The following is a 20,757-nucleotide window of genomic DNA, read 5'->3' on the forward strand; positions in this document are numbered from 1 at the left end:
GTGAACATTATACCCTTCTCCTACTATTTATCTTCTATACCTCTTTTTTTTAACAGGTTTCTGTCTTATAGTTAATATTCTTATTCTCCATTTAAAATATGTGTATCTGTTTTAAAACCAGAGACATTTGTACTAGTCTGCTTTCTTAAAGATTACAGTATGGGTTGATATTCTTATGGGATTGAAATAAAGGCCGAGTGTGATGGCTCATGCCTGTAATCCCAGCACGTTGGAAGGCCGAGGTGGGTGGATCACCTAAGGCCAGTTCGAGACCAGCCTGGTTAAGATGGTGAAACCCCTTCTCTACCAAAAATACAAAAATTAACCAGGTGTGGTAGCGCACACCTGTAATCCCAGCTACTTGGGAGGCTGAGGCAGAAGAATCACTTGAACCCAGGAGGTGGAGGTTGCAGTGAGCTGACATCATTCCACCGCACTCCAGCCTGGGCTACAGAGTGAGACTCCATCTCAAAAAACAAAAAAACAAAAACCAAAAAAAAAAAAAAGAAAAGAAATAAATAAATAAAAACCCATCATTTCTTCTGCCATAATTTTCAAAACTGCTTAAGTCTTTAACTTCAACAAAAATAGATTCTAAAGAGAAAAAAAGTAACGACGACTGCCTTATAAGCAGCCATTCTTGGTTTCATCCCGTGCATGTAAAGCTGCACCTTGACAGATTTCCAACCTTCTTCTGAACTGGAAGCATGCCTGTTGCATTTGAAAATAGAACTCATGCAAATAAAGATTTAAATCTCTCCAAAGTGGCCCTCTTCCCTTGAATCCTTACGTCTGCTAGATTGTACTTTTTCTATACAGACAAAAATAGACAACCTTTCCAAGGTGTGATGATCACAGCCCCAAAATGAAAATGTAGGAAACTAACTCAGTCCTACATTCTAGTAATAGCAACCATCCCCATCCTCTTCACTCTTTATTTTTGTCAGAGAATTTTTTAAGTCTTTTAAAAATTACAGTAGATTTAAATTTTCTATTTTTATTTCCTTAATTATCTTTTTCTTCTTACGATTTAAAAATCTAGTTTTGTCAAAAAATGTTTAATTGAAACTTTTCGGAAAGCACACTTGTTACTGAAAAATTAATCAGCAAAATCAGTGAGCGAATTTTAATGATGATTACTATTTTAATGGGTGAATATTTTTAGCTCTATCTTGAATGCAGAAATGCTTTCTGACTTGGGGAGATTTGAAGTGAGTACAAACTGCGTTATGCCATATCTAACAAGCGCAGATAGCGCATTACCTTAATTCAAATTAGAAAGATATTTATAGGATAGACGAAGATGCTGCAATATAGGTAATGAATAAATGATGCCGGAGGAGCTGAAATCCTGCTAAGTGGGTGATGACACTGGCCCTGCCGTGGCTGTAGCCAGTTAACTGTCCTGCTGAAAACTGCAGTAATTTTACTTGTCCCATTTTTCTTGTTTTATGAAGAAAAAAATATATCTGTCGATTCAGGTTAGAGCTGTACACTACCGTATTATACCTGGTGGAATATGTTTATGACTTTCATTAATCAAAAATGAGTGCTGTGTGTCTACTATGTAGTTGGAGTAGAGAATGGAATTTTCCATAGCACATCATGTTATGAATTGCTATGACTCATAATACGTTCCCATAAATAAGCCCTCCATGAAATGTGTAATACTTGCCATGTGGAATATCTGTACCGATAGTTTTTGACCTCAGTATCTGTGATGTGAACTACATTTTCTGTCTTTTGTTTTCACAGTTGAAGCATTCGATGAAACCATAATATTTACTGCTGCACATTTGCTCACTGTCGGTGTAATATATTTCGAAGCAGCAATCCCGCTCTGATGGCAAGGGGAAGGGAGACACCAGGAAGGGAACGTGTCAAGGTTTATTCGGTGTGTCAGCTAAAAAGGGCAACAAGCAACTCACTGGTTTCTAGAATACCCTTGTGAGTGAAGTGAATTACACTGAAACTTGTTTTCAAATAAAGAAATTGCTACTTGAGAAAGCAACCTCATGGCACTGGGGATAAAGACTAACAAATAATAATAATAGTCATGATGACAGCCATGACAAGAACAGCCAGGCGGTTGTGCTTACTTGCTCCCAGGTGTCTTACTGCAGTGGCCATGCTATCTCTTCTGGGCATTCACCATTGTCAAGGACAATGACCCCCGTGAGAGAAGGCATCTCTCGCTTCCCATTCAGCCCTTTTCCTCAGCCTGAAGACTGTGGATAAATAAACAATTAGAACTTTTGACTTCAGTAGCAACTGGCCTGAAACTAAAAATATTTCATACTTGGCAACTGGTGTCCATCAGACTGTGGAAGACAAAGAGATGCATCTACTATTTACCATTCTACCCCCAGCCCAGAGACAGTCCCTGGAATAAACCCAGTGGATCCCAGCCTTCCCTCCTGTCGCAAAAAGGAATAAAATTAAATTGGAAAGAAGGATTTTCCTTTCTCTGAGAAATGATTTTTGTTAATGATGTCCCTAGTGAAAATGTTTACTTAACCTTTGATAATAAATGAAATAACCACCTTATCAGATAGATACCCAATTCTAATTTTAGGTTGAAGATTTTAAGTCTTCAAAAGCATCCAACCATCTGCAGAAAATACCATATGGCCACTGCTCTGAAGGGTTCTTTTTACATGCCTAGGATCACACCATCGTACCCACTAGATGTTATATATACCACACACCAACACACTCATATCCACCTGCGTGGACCTCCTTTCCCATCACTTGAAAGATAAAGCTTACTTTCATTCACCTTAAAAGGGAGATTTTATTCTTTCTAAATATATACCTAGCAGCAAATTGTTATTTCTGTATGTCAGAATGGGACTTTGTTTGAAATAAGAGGGTAGATTTCGGTCCTTGTGAAACTAAACAGGAAGGAATGTAAGGCCAGGGGCTGTGGCTCACACCTGTAATCCCAGCATTTTGGGAGGCCAAAGTGGGAGAATCACTTGAGGCCAGGAGCTTGAGACCAGCCTGGGCAATACAGTGAGACTCTCATCTCTACAAAAAAGGTAAAACAAACAAACAAACAAACAACAGCAACAACAACAAAACGAGTGCGTTGTGGTGGCATGCACTTGCAGTCCCAGCTACTGAGCCTAGTACTTGAGCCCAGGAGGTCAAGGTTATAGTGAACCATGATTGTGCCGCTGCATTCCATTCTGGGCAATAGCATGAAATTATCTCAAAAAAAAAAGAAAAAGAAAAGAATAAGAAATATAATGACTTTTCTCCCTTCTCATTCCCATATAAAGGCATGTTTTTTTCCAGCACAACAGAAACAAACATTAATAGAAAATAAAGTGAGATTCTATGATCATTCTTACTGAGATCTCATGTATTTGACTTTTCTCGTACACCGTTTATATGCGAGCATCGTCAAAAGCAAAGGAACATAAATATTTACACAATAAAAAATCCTCTCACCTTAGAAAAGTCTATTGTGAAAAATATAGACAACTGGCCACTCACCTCACACCCTGAAGTCTTTGATAATACACTGTGTTTGCATGATTTAATTCTCTTCCTTCTATTTTCCCGTCCTCTCATAAGATTTTCACCTAGGGAAGTCATAATTTGCTGAAACTCACTTGTGGTTCTAAAGAGCTTCCTAAAGGATTTTGACCTTGGGCTCTGCTAGACACTGCTCATATGATCAGCTCATCAGAATCAAGTCCTCATCCATCCCAACTCCGCACCCAATCTACTGAGCATGGTATCAGAGAGAAGCTCTCATTATTACAATTTCTAGACGTTCATCTGCCTTCTTTTTTTGAATTCCTCATACTGCCTCTCCTTCTCAATGGCATTAAGTTTGTGCTCTGACATTTCTTTCTTTCCTTAGATTTTATCTGTACATTTCCATCTTAGGTTGAGTTCTCCCAGAAGCAGACTTTGAGATGAGGGTTTGAGTCCAAGAGTTTTGTGAAATAAATTCTTCCAGGAGAAACCAACTGGCCAGAAAGTGAGGACACTCAGCAGCAGAAGGTTCAGGCACAACCACAGACTCAGCCTGAGCTTGCAGGGAGACAAGGACAGCAAGTCACTGTGGTTAGCTCCTCCTGGAATCAGAGCTGAGTCCCAGGAGGGAAGCAGGAGAACAGCCCTCCTGGAGGAGGTGATCCTCTGACAAAGGCCCTTTAGCAGCAGAGCACAGGGGGGAAATTGCACACGTTGCTGGTGGAAGCTGAGGGCAGGATGGGTGAGAGCAGTACCTGCTACAGCTCTGCTCTTCCAGGTTCCCAAGTTGACTGATTCATTCATTCACTTTCTGCCCATTTATTTAATCAATGCCTTCATGATAGTGTAGTTTACTATGCACAGCAGTGATGTGTGAGAACTCTTTCAGAGTATCTCGCATTTAACACATGCCATTCATGAGGGACACCTGAGTTTGCAGCACCTTTTAAATGAAGATTTGCCTCCAGAAATGTGTAATGACAATTGGAAAAATAAGGAAAGAAAGGGAGAAAAGTTATCCTGTTTATATTACCTTAGCCACACCACTATAATAAATTAATGCCACAAATTAAAGTTGAATTTGAGTACTTTCTCTAAAACAAAAGGAAAAAAACATAAATAGCTGGTCATAGGTTTTTATAATTTGGTATTTGTGGTTAATTTAATAACTCTTATTCAGGAGATGCAAGAAAATGAGTAAGAACTTAACATTTTTTGAAAATTATCTGAGTTAGAATATAGAAATCACCTATTTTATTTCCACAACTATTGTTGTGGTTAAATTATGCTCTTGGTTTACTGATGAACAAACTAAATTCTAAGTAAAATACTTGTGCAAAGTCGCTTAGTTGGCAAGAGATGAGCTGAAATTCAAATATGGATTTTCCTACTTTTAAAATGGCAGCTGCACTTTTAAATTTATATTATTTCCATCATAAATAACAAATGGGAAGGAAAATAGACAATGAGAGACAGAAAAAAGACTACCTAGAAACCGAGTCTTTGAAATCTGTTATTTCATCCCTCATTTACTAAAAAATTTAACCAGAGACCTAAAACTGTCTTTATTTCTGTGGAATATTTAAATGATATTAGACTCTCCATTTAAAATAATGTGTTTTTACTATAAACTATGACAAACATTAAGTCATGATTGAAAATTGCATTACACAGTTACAAGTTGCCTACATTTCCATTCACTTGCACATTCCTTCAAGAAATTATTAGGCATTTACTAAGTTTTCTGGGGACTTCAGATAAAAAGATGATTAAGCATAACCTCTAGCATCAAAGGAGCTTATTATCTCATAATTGGAGTCAAAGAAGTTCATAAAATGCTGTAGGATCAGATGAAAGATGTGCTTTGTACCATAGGAACATAAACAATAGAATGGCCAATTCCACATGGAAGGCCCAGGAAGGGCTTCATAAAGAAGATTCTGTTTAATCAAATACTTTAAAATTAATAGGTTGACTTCAGCTACAGAGAGGAAAAAGAGGAAACTCTGGGGAAAGGGAACCAGAAAAAGTAAATCAACAAAATTCAAATGTGTGCATCAGCATGGTTTTGTACCCTAAATATAAGTGGAAATTCCTGTGAACTGGGATATCTGGATGCATATTCAAAGAAAAAACAGGCCACCTAAATATATAAGTTAAGGAATTTAATTAGTTATAAAACATTTGAGAAACTGTCCAAAGATAAGATGACCATATTTTCTTTTTTGTGTTTATTAAACTTTTCATTGAAGAAAAAAATACCTACAGGAAAGGCAACACATTCTGTGAATGGTTTGATGAATCGTCACAAAGGGAACAGCCCTGCATAACCGCCACCCAGGTCAACGGAGAAACCTGTAGCATGTCAACCCCAGGTCTTCAGAGAGAATAGATTTTCCATGCATTGTGAAACTATCCCATCCTCTCCTCTAGTATAGAATGTCTTTGCCATTCCCAGCTTCTTCATTCTGTGCTCTGCAACCTTCACCTACTTTGTTCCTCTGTCCCTGTTTTCTTTAGTTTTCTACACTTAGAATGTTCCATATTCACTTAAGTAGAGATTGATAGATACCTAAAATCCTCAGCTGATCCCTCTTTTCTGAGCATACAGTTACACCAAGTCTCCTTGCCTCCCTCTAAAATAGAGGCGGTCGTGTGAGTAAATTCCTACCAAAGGAATAGGAGCTGATAAGACAGGCATCACTTGGGTTACTCCTCTACAGAAAATGGCTTTCTATGTTCCTTTATCAACTTCACCAACAACATGTACAAGACAGGGCAGAGCTGTGATGAACAAAATGAGGTCCCTGAGTCATCATGTGGAGGGGAACTTCCTGCCAACCAGGAATGCAGCCTGAAATTTTTCATGAGGAAGAATAAATCTCTTGTTGTAGGAAGCCACTGGAACGTTGGTGTACGTTTGTTACAGCAGCCAGTGTCACTCACATACCAGCCAGTGGCAAACCCAACGGGCAGGAAGCATTCACCCTGTAGAAAAGAAAATGCATTCATGTGAGGGATTTTAAGTTGCATGCATGATGGAAATATAGACTGTTGGGAGAAAGGGGAGGGCATTGAAGATACAGGCCCTGAGAGGGAGGAGACAAGATGAAAGCAGTTTGCAGAAATGTGAGCTCATGTATGTCCTCTGTCACTGTGAAGTCTTAGCTTATTGCTGGAGCAAGAGGGACAATGACAATCACTGGGTAGGAAAGAGATATGATTGTGTTTCCAAATGATCACCGTATATGCAACTAGACTAGAAGGTGAAGGCAACAAGAGCTGCCTCTAATCTCTTCTCAAACCAGGCTCTGAGATCATGAGCTGAGACAGTAGCAAAAGATAAGGGGATAGGTGGGAGAGAGGGATAAAAGAGTCATCACTCATGGAAAGAGAATTCACCAGATCTGGTTGTAACTGAAAAGAAAATGGAAGGCAAAACACAGAGACAACATGTTCAGTGGTTGATTGGATGTGGAGAGAGGGAGGGAAGGATGAAGAGGTGGAGCACAGGATATTATCAGGGCAAGGAGTCAACGCTGTGTGATGCTGCAACACAGGATGCATTTATCAAAATCCATAGAATGTGCAACACAAAGCGGACCCCAGCGTCAACTATGGACTTTAGTTAATAATGACATATCATCGATAATATTGGCTCATCCATTGTAACAAATACTCCACATTAGTGGAAGGGGTTCATTATAGTGGAGGCTGGAGCAGAAGAGACGAAGCGTCTGGGAACCCTGAGTACTTTCCATTCCAGTTTCCTGTAAATCTAAACCTGCTCTAATAAATAAAAGCTAATAACTAGGGAAAAAAATGAATGCTTACATGTTGTAATTGGGATACATGTTTTAGGATATGACTGTACATTCCTAACCTGGTTTATGTCTTCCTTTGTGTAGATCTTAAGTCATGCTGGTCCTGGAGATTGGGAAGAGGGGGCCCTTCTCATGTTACTTTGCTGCATCATCACTTACAAGATTAGAACTTACCATCATTGCTTAAACATTCAACCACTAGCTTTAAACACTTTAAGCTAAGTTTTAAAAAAATCACCACAAGTTCAGTTTTAAAAAATTGTTTTCCATTTTACAGTTACTCAAACAAAAGAAACGAAAATTTTAGTGACTTAATTTTGATCTCCTTCCAAGGGTGAGCAGAGGCTGACAATGAAGTCATTCCTCAACTCCAGACTTTCCCTGTTGTGGGATCAAGCTGGGGCTTCAGGCCAGGAGGAAGGACTCACTGATTTGAGTTTCTATGTGTCCCACTTGACTGCCTGGCTTCATGAAGGCCAGACACTGGGAGCCACAGAGTCAGTGGCCCTGAAAACACAGGCCACTTGATATTTCCTCCTTTGATTTTCCGTAGCTACTGACAGAAGAGAATTCAAGCCTCCAGCACCACCTTCAGAAGGTACCGCTGGAGTGAGCCACTCTAGACCACAGCCCCAGATCCAGTTTCAGACAAATGTTTTCCCTCTGTAACCAGGGCTGCAGATCCCAGGGCTGAGGAAGATGAAACGTGATCACTAGTCTACAGGATGCACATCTAGGAACAGCTTCTCTCAGTATCCTATTCCTGCCCGAGACATGAGCCTCTCTCAGCTGCACATGGGTGGGTTAGCCACCCTGGGGATCCTTGAACCCAAGAAGGGACACAAATGGGTCACCAGGACCTGCCCTTCCACTGAACTGGGGCCATAGGCTCTCGCGTTGTGTGTGGGATGGCACCAGAATTGGGAGGGTCTTTACTGAAGGGACATGGGCAAAAACCACGTGGAAGACAGATTCCCAGGGTCTCTCCACCTCCCAGGTGACTATCTGTTTTTCCTTTTGTTTTGTTTTTTGAAATGGTGTCTTGCTCCTGTTGAGCAGGCTGGAGTGCAATGGCGCAATCTAGGCTCACTGCAACCTCCACCTCCCAGGTTCAAGCAATTCTCCTTCCTGAGCCTCAGGAGTAGTTGGGATTACAGGCTTGCACCACCATGCCCGGCTAATTTTTGTATTTTTAGTACAGATGGGGTTTCGTCATGTTGGCCAGGCTGGTCTCGAACTCCTGACCTCAGGTGATCCACCCGCCTCAGCCTCCCAAACCAAAGTGCTGGGATTATAGGCGTGAGCCACTGCATCTGGCCCCCAGGTGACTATTAATACTTTTAGGTCTTAACATTCCTTGTTGTGGAGGGCTGCCCTCTTCATTGTAGGATGTTTAGCAGCATCCCTGGCCCTGACTCACTAGATACCAGCAGCAATATCCCAGTTGAGATCATCAAAAAAAGTCTCCAGACATTGCCAGATGTTCCCTGGTGAGGATTTAAGGGTCACAAAAATCACCCCACTGTGAGAACGACTGGTATAGGAGATGCCCCTAATGTTACAGGGACTGGTGTTGGATAGGACAATAACTCTTACCTACTTTTCAACTTTTTAATTAGCTGCTGCCATGCAGCCCAAAGAAATAATCCACTGGATTCATGTTTCAGTAAATTATCTCTCCATTTTCAAAGAAAATGAGGGCTGAGAGCTGTCTATTCATCCATTCAACACAGAGCAGGTGAGGCTGAGTTTTAGCAAGCGATTCCACCAACAGAGCCTCCCAAGGTACTAAATCCCACAACAGAGAGGCTGGTTCTAATACAAAATGTGTCTTTGTGGGGAAAATTGCATCAGAATAGTTCATATAAAAAGGCCAAACTGCATGATTCATGTTGGAAGAGTATTTCTAAAAGTGAGCCCTGTTTTAAAAATTCACATTTTTATTTTTATCTGGGACTCTGATAGTTCCACTAGAGATCAATGATTCCTTCTCAGAGGGAACATAAGAAGCAGTTGAATCTTGGTCTTCTATTGCTTGAAACCATTCCACCTCTGTGAACTCATTTCATATTTTAAGCTCCAAAAAAAGACTAAAGAATTTAACAAACTCCCATGTGACCACATATTGCTAACAGAACAACTTATAATTTTTAAAATGTCCACTTTTCTGAAAAGATATTTAGTATCATCTGCCACTGGACAGATTTCAGTGCAGTTCTGTCCCAATTTTGATCTCATCCAAAGCATTCATATGTGTGTATTAATTTATCTAAAATATTTTTATTGAGACTACTTTGTTACCAAAATTATCCTAAGCATTGGGAATGATTCTTCAGCTAAAAGGCATGACAAAGCCTGCATAAGACTGACAGTTCCGTAGAAGATACATTCAGCTAACTGGAAACTGAAATCTTATGCTACAAGGGCTCTGGTGGGGAATGCAGGGTGCTCCTGTGTGGAAAGCATATAACCTAGACCCAGGACCATGCAAGGATCCCTGTGGGCATAAGAAAACCCTGGCAAGATAACGGCAAGGAAGATCGTGCTACACAGAGGCACATGCAAGCCCCACATCATGAAGGAATTGCTACTCTGTGGTCTCACATGTAGCTACAGGACTGGCATGCCTGGCGTATTAGCCTGGAAGATTCACCGCTGTCCTAGGGGAACACAGAAGGGAAGAGCACGTTCCAGGAGGATGGTGGTGAGAATGACCCCCTCCTGGCTCAGGTGCAGACGAGTCCCTTTTCCTTCACATGCTTCACAGTCCTTCAGATTGGACTCAAGTTCTCTCCTCCTGGAAGTCTCCACTCCAGCTTTGATTTTTCGTTTCTCCAGTTGGTTCTGACATTCCAGAAGGTCCTAAGTAGGCTTCCTGTTAGAGTTCTAGAACCCTAACTGCCAATACTATTCAAATAGGCACTTATTAGATATTTTATTATGTATGCGTTTCCTGTACAAATTCTTTTGACTTTTTAGAAAAAAATATTGAATAAATTCTTTAGGCATGGAGAATGCCTACCATAAGATTTATGTTGTTTTGTTTTGTACCCCTGCCTTGTGAGCCTTACTCAGTTCTACAAATAAGTGGTATTTAGATCTGCAAAGAAGTGACTCAAGCAAGTGTAAAACAAGAAACAGAGAAGCACATATGAGTAGGAAAAAAAAAAAAAAGCTACTCTAACAAATTGACCTCAAATGCAATGGTTCATACCACATAGAAGTTTCCTTTTCTGACCAATGGTAGTCCAGGGTGGATAGGTAGGTCCATCCAGAAGGTATCAAATCCAGAACCAGGTGACCTGGGCAGCTCACCATCCTCAAAACACGTTATCCTGAGATGCTCCAATCTTTGCAACTTACATCTAGCAGGAAGGAAAGAGGTTTTTTAGATTCAAGTTGAGCATAACATGGGTGCTCATAGTCTCCTGATGAGAACTGGATCCCATGGTCATGAGGGAGCTGGGAATTATAGTCTTCCTGGACACCTCTGACCAGGAAGAATGAGAAACTGATGTGTGCAGAGAAATGAGTGTCTCCTCCACCAAGCTCACCTCTTTGATACTCTCAAGCCTATTTGCTAGCTCCCATCAATCCATTATAGGCCCTCCCTTTTGCATCTCTACCGTAGGTAGAAGTACCGAAAACATTCTAAGAAAATGTTAGTTCCAAAACCGTCTAACAATAATTATCTGGGATTTCTGTATCTGCAATAGAAGAGAAAACTGCTCCACTATCCCTGTACCCCCACCATAGAGCATAGAAAAACGATGGTTTAACTTTTTGAGCTAAAATAAAAGAATCACGATGAAAGAGCTGTTTACAAATATGACAGTCTTTTATGTACTTTTAGATAGAAGACATTTATCAGCAATGGTATCTAAAAACTGCAAAAGTAATTTATTGCTGAGCACGGACAATGCACGTTAAAATAAGTTTTAATTTTAGGACTTTCAAAATATGACAAAGGAAGAACAACAGAAAACTCACGTAACACAATTAAAAGTAGGTAAAGGACTTGAATAGATAACTCCCTAAATAAGGCATAAAATAAGCCAATAAACCCATGAAAACTTGTTCAACAACACTAATCACTACGGAAATTCAAATTAACACCACAATGAGATATTGCCTCACATGCATTAGGATGACTAGTATTAAAAACAAGAACAGAAAATAAGAGAGAAAGTAACGTGAGCTGGCCAGGTGTAAAGCCACTGGAAATCTTGCGTGCTGTTGGTGGGAACATAAAGTAATGACGTAGCCACTATGAGAAACTGTATGGTGGTTCCTGAGGAGTTAAAAATAGAATTATTATATCATTCAGCAATTCCACTTATGGGCATATATACTTGAAAGAAATGAAAACAGAATATTGAAGAGATTTTTGTACACCCATATTCATAGCAACATTATTCACAATAGCTAAGAAGTGGAAGCAATCCAAGTGTTCTTCAGTCCCTCCACTGAGAAATGAAGACACACAATGTGGTGTCTACATACAATAGAATATTACTTGGCCTCCAAAAGGGAGGAACTGTTGACACATACTACACAGATATTTCAAGACCGAGGTGTAGAACCTGTGGGGAAGTACAGCAACATAGGCCAAGGAAGACAAAAGACTGAGTGGGACCAAATGGCAATAGTCTCTACCCTGAGGATATGATATTTGAGCTCAGGTTTGAAGAGTGAGTAGCAGTTAGCCAGAGAAAAAGGGACTCGGGGGGATGTGACAGTGGGAGTGAGACCGAGATCTTATGTACAAAAGTCCCTGGCAGGATAAAAATTGTCACATTGTAGGACCCAATGTCTCTGAAACACAAAAAGCAAGGGGACAGCAGAGGGACACAGCTATATCAGACAAGAGGTAGCCCACAGAGAGGTCATGAGTAGGCTTTTGCTTTTTAGGAGGCAAGGGAGAGGCCAGGCACAATGGCTCATGCCTGTAATCCTAGCACTTTGGGAGGCCGAGGCTGGTGGATCACTTGAGGTCAGGTGTTCGAGACTAGCCTGGCCAATATGGTGAAACCCTGACACTCTTAAAAATACAAAAATTAGCCAGGCATGGTGTTGGGCACCTGTAATCCCAGCTACTCGGGAGGCTGAGGCAGGAGAGCCGCTTGAACCCGGGAGGTGGAGATTGCGGTGAGCTGAGACTGTGCCACTACATTCCAGCTTGGGTGACAGAACGAGGCTGTCTCAAGATACAAGAAAAAAAGGAAAGGAGGAAACAAAAACAGAAGGATTTTGAAATAGTGGAGAGGGTCATGTAAAAACCATTTTTATCTTGAAAAACCCTTCTGGCTGCAGCATGGAGATGTTCTTAGAGGACTCTTAGAATGGGTGCAAAGGTAACAGCTAACAGGTTTCTCAGTATCTGCGGCAAGAGACGATGGCAGGTTGGCCCAAGGTATGGTAACTGAGATGGGAATGACCCAGTGGCATCACAGGGAGATTGTAGGTGTTCAGTAGGATATGGGTTTTCCAATTTCAGCAGAGCTGTAGCGCTACTTTGATATTTTAGGGTTTCATTGATGTTGAGTTGACAATGGGAATCGTAGGAGTGAATAGGAAGAGAATCTAGAGTGAATATGAAGATGATCTGCACTTAAGTAACGCCAACACAGATGGATCTATGTTTAGAGGTGACACTGAAAAAAAAAATAGATTGAGAAGGCTATGTCACTGATATCAGACAAAAATCAGTGCAGGTCATCTATTTGAAACCGAAAACATAAGTGTTTCACAAAGTGCGGAGTGATCAGCAGTACAAATGCTCTTGCACAGTTAAGGAAGATGCATGGAAGTTGTCATTAGATTTGCTGGCCTGGGAATCATTGGCGGCCAGGAATATATCAGTGGAGTGAAAGGAGTGGCAGTCAGGCTGAGGGATTAAGACGTGGGAAGTTGGTCAGCAAACAGTGGCAAAATATAGTCTATATTCTTGAGACACTTCCCTGGGAGAGGGGAAAGGTGGGTCTATAAGTAGGGAGGGATTTTGTTTGCCCATTGTTTCTTTCAAATGACCTAATAGAGGTATGTTTAAAAAATATTAAACTAATATGCTTTCCTATATATTCTCAATGAAACATGTTCTCTGGCGCTGTTCAATCACCACTGCTCCAGGAAAGAGGGAGAGTAGAAGCCGCCAGAAGATGGGAGGAGATAAGAAATGGGGGAATACCTGGACAGAAAGGTGGAAGCACGAGAGATGGAGACAGAAGGGGGCAATGCTGGGGCACACATTCTCCAACCCTCTTTCAGAAGGAGAAGGATTTTGAGCAGCAGGTAGGAGGAAAGGCTGTCTTTCTGGGAGGAGAGAGAAGACTGATGAACAGGGTGCCCACTTACCCACTTACGATGCTGCTGTCATTACCTACAATGCAGTATCTGTGAGCATGCAGCTTGGAGAGGTGGGGAGAGCCTGGGGTGATCTTTCCTGAGGTATCCTTAGGGTTTCTGCAATATATTTTCCTTTGCCCAAAGGATTAGGAGGGTTCTGAGTACAGAGTCAAGGAACTTTTCTGAAGGTGTTTCAACAAACCAGCCAAAGTCTGCAGGGAGAGCTGCACTGGCTGGGGACTGAATGGGGTCAGATCCAGATGCGAGGGTATACATACTGACCAGAATGCCTGACATTAGACGGATAGAGTCCAGCTAAACCACCAAGTCATGAGAACACACTGAATTCACCACTCAGAGAACTGGAATCAAGTGTCACTAGGGCATCCAGCCACCAGAATGACAAGGAACATCTTCAGGGACACACAAGGAACATGAACTAGGAGAAGGAACTATGCACGGGGCCCAGGCGATTCCTCCTTGCTCGAGAACCCAGAGGAAATCTGAGTTGATGAATAAGACCAAGTTTCCTGAACACATTTTAGCATTTAGAATCAGTCTTAACTTTCCGGATTGGGTGTTAAAGGGAAGTTTGAATCAGCTTTAAATTAATAAATAAGCTTCTTTGTATGTGATGTGCTCTTTGAACATGATGTGCAGAATTTGGGAACCTCACTAAATGGGGAAGATGTGGGCGCATTGATTAACGAGGATGGTCCAGATAAGAGTGAACTGATGAGTGTAAGGGAGAGAGATATTTATCATAGGATAGGAAGGTGATGAATGTTAGAATGTTAAGATGTTTCATCCAAACTCTTTTCATGCCACTCCACAAAATCATCTTCTAAACAATTAGTTTCAGACTTTCTGTGTGGGCCCTTTTTCTATTTTTTTTTTTTTTATTTCCACACCATCGCTTTTTGCCTTTCCCTGAACCAACACACTAAAGTCCTGCCGACGTCATCTGCTTCCAGAGAAGAGGTTCTGCATTGTGTCCACAAATTTTCCGTCAAGTGAAAGTTGGCAACATAAATCTGTGTGAAATTGTACCTCCATAGAAGCAGATTTTTAAATACCCTTTCTTCATCAAAATGCTGGCAGCGAGAAGCAATCCTGATCCCACTGTATTTACTTGTCCATCCTGAATAAGCAATGCTTCATTTTTATTCGATCATCACTTAGACAGTTGTTCCATGCCCTCTCCCATGCCTGACCCTTGTGTGTGTTCATCCTCGAAGCAGAACCAGCGTAAGGGAAAGCCTAGGGTGCATGGAACCTTGTTTGCCCAGCTTCTTTCTTTCTTAGGTTTCTTTTCCTCCCATACCTTCCATGGGAAGCCCGAGCTTCTCTAACCTCAAATTTCATTATTTCTGTGTTCTCCCAATCCCAAGCCAGTAAAGCTCTGACAACCCAAATTAAACTATGTTGGTGCAATGATTCATCTCATCCTCTTGTGTTGCTCATCATGTAGTGAGTACCCCTGAGATCAGAACAGGGAACAGACAAGGATCCCTAAATTACTTGTTTGACAGTGAAATTGCACTCATCATAGAAGGTCGGTAGAGAAACTTAGAGGTGCAGCTCATGGCCACGTGTGCCACAGTTTACTCAACAATGATGTTGTTGAGGATGGTGATGATATGATAAAGAAATATTCTGAAAACGCTTGTGGAAGAGCAAGTGGAATTTGATAGCAGTGCGCTGGTTTTTAAGAATGCCTCTAGAGGACTTAAAAATAGCCATTAAGCAGTTTTGCTGAAGCAATTAGAAAACCTTAGAAGAAAGTCCTCAGACATTTAATCAACGTTCCCTATAGCTGCATCCTAAAAATAAATATGAAGAAAAACAAGAATATACTCTGCATTGCAGTAGGAAAGTTTGGAAGGCAGAGAAAGATAAAAAGTTGCAAAAGAAAATGGAAAAGAAAAGCAGAGTGATGTGATAGCTTTGTAAGGTCACACCTGGGCCGGAATGAACTACATTCTCAAGGATCGTCTTTCCTATGTCTTCTTAATGTTTGTAGCCACTGTTGTGGAAGATTTAACCTGGGGAAATGGAGGAGCAGCCTTTCCTCTTAAAAAAAATAAAATTAATATAGGGTCTTGCTCTGTCGACTCAGCTGGATTGCAGCAGTGCAATCTCAATTCACTGCAGCCTCTGCCTCCTGGGCTCAAGTGATCCTTCCACCTCAGCCTCCTGAGTAACTGGGACCACAGGCATGCATCACCATGCTCAGCTAATTTTTAAATTTTTATAGAGATGAGGTTTTACTGTATTGCCCAGACTGTCTTTAAAAAAATATATCTTACATATGTTATCACTAATCTGCAGATATTGATGGGAGGCACCAGCTGAACTTGCAGCTCCCTCCTTTTGAAGCTCCTTTATTCCTGGGCTAGGTGTGAGTGTGTTTAGCTCCATGACAGGGAGTCCCGTCCTCTGCACCCACATAAGCAAAGGTGGAGGTGACGAGAACTGACATGGGCTCAGTCTGTCATTTGGGCTTCAACCTGTGCTTCTGGGGCCCCGCTCACAATTCCTCCTCCACCTTATACCCATGTTTTCTTCCCAGGTGTCCAGTCTGTGGACTTCAAAGTCCAGCATTAGACACAAAGGCAGTTCTGCAGAGATGGTTTAACCAGCTCCCAATGTTGTGTAAGGTCAAATACCTGAAGACAAATCTGTAGAGTTGCTATGTTTCTGGTTTAAACCTGACTTACCTGGAATTCGGTAGTAAGAGTGGTTTCAGAGGAATGGAATCTTAAGGGTACAATTTGTGAGTTGTCTGTGTGTGTGTGTGTGCGCATATGTGTGTGTGTGTGCATGTGTGTGTGTGTGTGCATGTGTGTGTGTGTGTGTGTTTGGAATTGGTTTTCTGATCTGATTAGATTTAAAAGCACTAAGTGCCCTACTCCCAGTGGTAAAAGAGGGATAAGTAGTTCCTAGCATCAGATGGAGAGAAGGTCAGAAAAGAAAGAAAGAAGGAAGGAAGGAAGGAGAGAAAGAGAGAAAGAAAGAAAGAGAGAGAGAAATTCAAATTATCACCTTTACACACCTTTTATTAAGTGCCCATCTGAGTGACCAAGAATTTATTGAGTTTGACCATTTTAATGAAAATGAGGAATATAATTGGGTTGGTTGGCTAGTTCTAACTACACTGGAGAAGTTGGGAAAGAAAAATGATGAATTCAGGTCTTTAAATACTAAGCTCAAGTTCTATATAAGGATCCTGAAAGCTTGTAGATTGGTCCTGAAAGAAATACTATCTCCAGTAGTCAGAGGACAAAGGCTTTTGAAAAGGAAACCCAAAAGCCTGTGGGTGGCTGAATTATAGCAAAATTGAGTTCCAAACCTCATAAAGTCTCTTTTATTAAATTTAGGACGTTTACTGGGAAGGAGTGGGATTCTGAGGTTTGGGAAGGGAATATATGAGCAAATTCTAATTAATCTGGAAACTTTAGTTCTGACAACCTTCCTTGCCTTCTTGGCCAGTAGAAGCAGTCCACAGTCCTGCCTGAGGAAGTTAGTCTTCCTTTGCTTGAAGAATCTCTAATGCCCACGACCGCCCATTAGTACTTGCACTGAGAGCCCTGCTAATCTTCATCAAGTTCTACTCCCACTCTGTCTTCTTCCTTCTAGACAGAGTTGACTCAAGTTTCAAACCTGTGATGGGATATGATGCACATCCAAAGAGTTTCATGATCTGCCAATTAATATCAACAAACCCTGGGAAATAAGAATGGCAATGTACAATCTTAAGGGTGAGGGATTAAGACGGAAATAATATACAACTATGTCATGCTATATGTTTTGATGCGGATTTATTGGTTTAGTGTCTTAGCTTGAGGGGCCAAGAATGGCACTAATAATTTTCTCAATTGGTTAGCTGAATCATGGACCCTGTGGTCCGTGACCTATACGACTCAAGGTTAAAATGTCAGAACGTTCTTGGTATACCATCGAGAAACATACCCAAAGGTTTAGGGAAATTGGGATGCAAGAGTGAGTTCCTGTGGCAGACCTGCTCACCCACCGGGATGTGCCTTTCCCTCAGCTGAGCCACAGTGCCGACGTCATGCTCAATTGTAAGCCGTGGCATTACCAGTCAGTGTGAGCCATCACGAACCCATCATTATCTGATGTACTTTTCCAATGATTTTATTAATTGTTATTGCAACTCAGGAAGATAAGCAACATTTATTCTATTGCTACTTTTCTGAGTTGAGAAAATTGAAGTTCACTTAACATTATGCATTTTAAATATTGATAAAAATAGTACCTGTATCTGTGTAGCTATCAATTTGAATAGCTGAACAATCAAGATAATAATGGATCAATAGTAAATTTATTCAGTTATGAACAGTACATTCAACCACATCTAAGGATAAATATTAAGCAAAAACAATTCAAGTCACAAACTTAAAATACTATAAGTAAGGTCATGCCAAACTAATTTAAGAATATATCTGTGGTAAAAATACATCCTAGGCTACATTACATAGAGTGAGATTTGTGGGAAATAACTTGCCCTTTTCTTCTATTAAAGGACAGAGTTTTTTGAAAAAAAAGATAGTTCAATTTCCTCTCTCCAAGCTGTCTTTTTAAAATAACATAACATAACACATAGTTTGACACAACTCCACATGACTCAGAAGCCCTTCTTAAAATAAGACCAGACCACATTCATGGAGGCTGAGTCACCTCTAACCTTCCAAACTTGGTGAGGATTACTAACCAGAACATATTTTTATTCCTAAGATAGTATGAGAAAGTTCTGATCTTGACAGTTCACGTAACATTCAATCAATTATACCATTGCTCTATCTCTAAAGTTTTCTTTTTCTCCTTTTCTCAGTGTCTCACCAAGAATAAAAGATAACCTATGTAAAAAGTACGGGTTTTCTAGTATAAATAAAAACTACTCATCTCCAGAAAATAAACAATGACTGCGAAGATGACTGAAAAAAGAAAGGAGAAGAAAGTAGCTTGTAAAAGTGTGTGAAATTAATTCACGTTGGAATCTCCTACAGGCACTTCAGATCTGAATTCTACTTTTTATCCTCTGTATTTTATGCCAGAGAAGCATTTCCTTTTCCAGAGTCAGGGAAAAAAAAACTTTTTTTAAACAAAATTCAGCATTTTTTAAATTAAAAATGGACACTAATGCATATATCCTAGACTAAACTGCATTGCATATCATGCTGTTGTGTGTGATAAGTTTATGTTTTCATGATTCTGTCTGAAAGCTTAAAGACTCGCGTTTTACAAAAGTAGTTCTAGTACAATAGGACAGTAAAACTTGAACTCTTGAAGATCTTCATTGCCATTATTTTCTGTCAGACTATAGCTTTCAATTTCTTTATTTGATAAATGAAGATGGATAACATTGACGTCATGTGTAACTACAACAAATTCAAGGGTGTAGACATGTTTTTCAGGTCTTGAGGACTGTAAACTTTTTAAGCGTGATTGCTGTGAATGAAGGAAACACAGAGCCATCATGACTAGCCTAAACTCCAAAGGGACTGAGGGACTGATTTCTTCTACTCATTGAATATTTCATCAGTGATAGGGCCCAGATAATAAAGAATTGTGATCACTTCCTGTGAGTGATACCTTTCCCTCAATTGTATGCAGAGTAATATTTACAGTATTCATTTTTAAGCACCCATCTTCTTGGGAGCCATATCTTCCCCTAAGCTTTCAGTTAACCCTCCTAAGAACAGGGATCTCTTAGGCAGTGAGCTGCGTGGCTACTGCCTGAGTCTCCTGGACCCCTGCCCTCACCTCCAGGCACACTAAAAAACATTCAAGCTTTAACTTCAGAAATGTCCTCTAACCCACTCCCAGACACCCAACTGATTTAATCATAGATTAGAGGAAAAAAATTCTTGCCTTAAATTGTCATCTTGCACGTGTGCCAATGTCCAGAAGGACACATCCTGGTGGGAAGTGACTGCATGTTTTGTTCATATTCCAAGTCCTGTTGACAAAAGAGAAAAATACAGGTGTCCTCCTGAAACTGTCACCACAGTGACCTTCCTCAGTCAAAAAGGAACGTAAATATTATTGTGTTTCTCATCTCTGAGGCACCTCTGAAAGCCTCTGTCTTTTCCAAGAGTTCAGCACTTTGTCTCACGGGTTAATTAAACCAACCTGCAGTGGCAAAGTTTAATGGTAGTGACAATAAACATAATCCTGTTTCTGTTGCCCAACTTTTCAGTTTCATTTTGTAATTTTTCAATACAGGGGCACTCGAAGTGACAATCCTGGATGCCAAATGATTTCCATTTCTTTCTCTGCCACCTGCCCTGCCCCAACACCTGCCATCTTTCATTTACACAATTTGAGTAATCAGGGGGCAGTTTGCTCCCTTTTTCTGCAGGCAAACTTTTGCAGAGTTTTAACTTACTCAGAGGGAAGAAAAGCCCCCAAAACACTGAAGCATACCAAGCAAATAAATAAATAAATGCACAAAGGCTCCCTGCAGTTGTCTGACGAGGATATTGGAGCAAGCAGCCTGAAGAACAAACGTCTGACTGTTGAAACAGTGAGATAGGAATAAACCCATGGGGCCACATCTGGGAGTGTGAGTGTGTGAATGGAACTAAGCTGGTCTCCCACACAACAGGAATTCCACCAAAAGTATGCGCTCTGTATGGGAGGACAGAAAAAAAAATGTGTTTAAAATATCACTAAGGAAACCCAGATACATTATCTCTGCCAGAGTACAGAAGACAGTACAGTTAGTGCTTGTCTCAAAATGACGGAAACAGAGAACATGCTTTGATGATGTCGAAGATGCAGGAAAATAGAAAAATAAAAACGGTGGAAAGATTTTTTTTAATGCCCTAAAATGAGCAAGACGCCTCCCTTTTCATAGCACCAGGAAACATTTCCATTGCTTTTTTTTTTTTCATACTTGTGGCTTTTTGAGGGCAAAGAGTAAGTGAAATTCAAGAATTTGGTCTTTCTACTCCAAAGTTTTGGCTGTCGTAAACTCGTAAACTTATTGTTCAAATATCAAAATGGTTGTTCCTGCTTTGACACCTGTGAAACAATTTGTCTCAATATCAAGGCACAGTTTTTAAAGTTATGT

General features: G+C 40.6%; 1 long non-coding RNA gene across 1 annotated transcript in view; it reads left to right on the forward strand.

Annotated features, from left to right (window-relative positions):
- Positions 1-2,402, forward strand: part of LOC139356134 (uncharacterized) — a 40,502-nt gene extending 38,100 nt beyond the window's left edge. Inside the window, exon 3 of the long non-coding RNA XR_011607534.1 lies at positions 1,756-2,402. This is a non-coding gene — a long non-coding RNA (uncharacterized lncRNA). The remainder of the gene's footprint in view (positions 1-1,755) is intronic.
- Positions 2,403-20,757: the final 18,355 nt, after the last annotated feature.

This window comes from Macaca nemestrina, chromosome 9 (genome assembly GCF_043159975.1).
Source record: "Macaca nemestrina isolate mMacNem1 chromosome 9, mMacNem.hap1, whole genome shotgun sequence".
Classification (NCBI taxonomy): domain Eukaryota; kingdom Metazoa; phylum Chordata; class Mammalia; order Primates; family Cercopithecidae; genus Macaca; species Macaca nemestrina.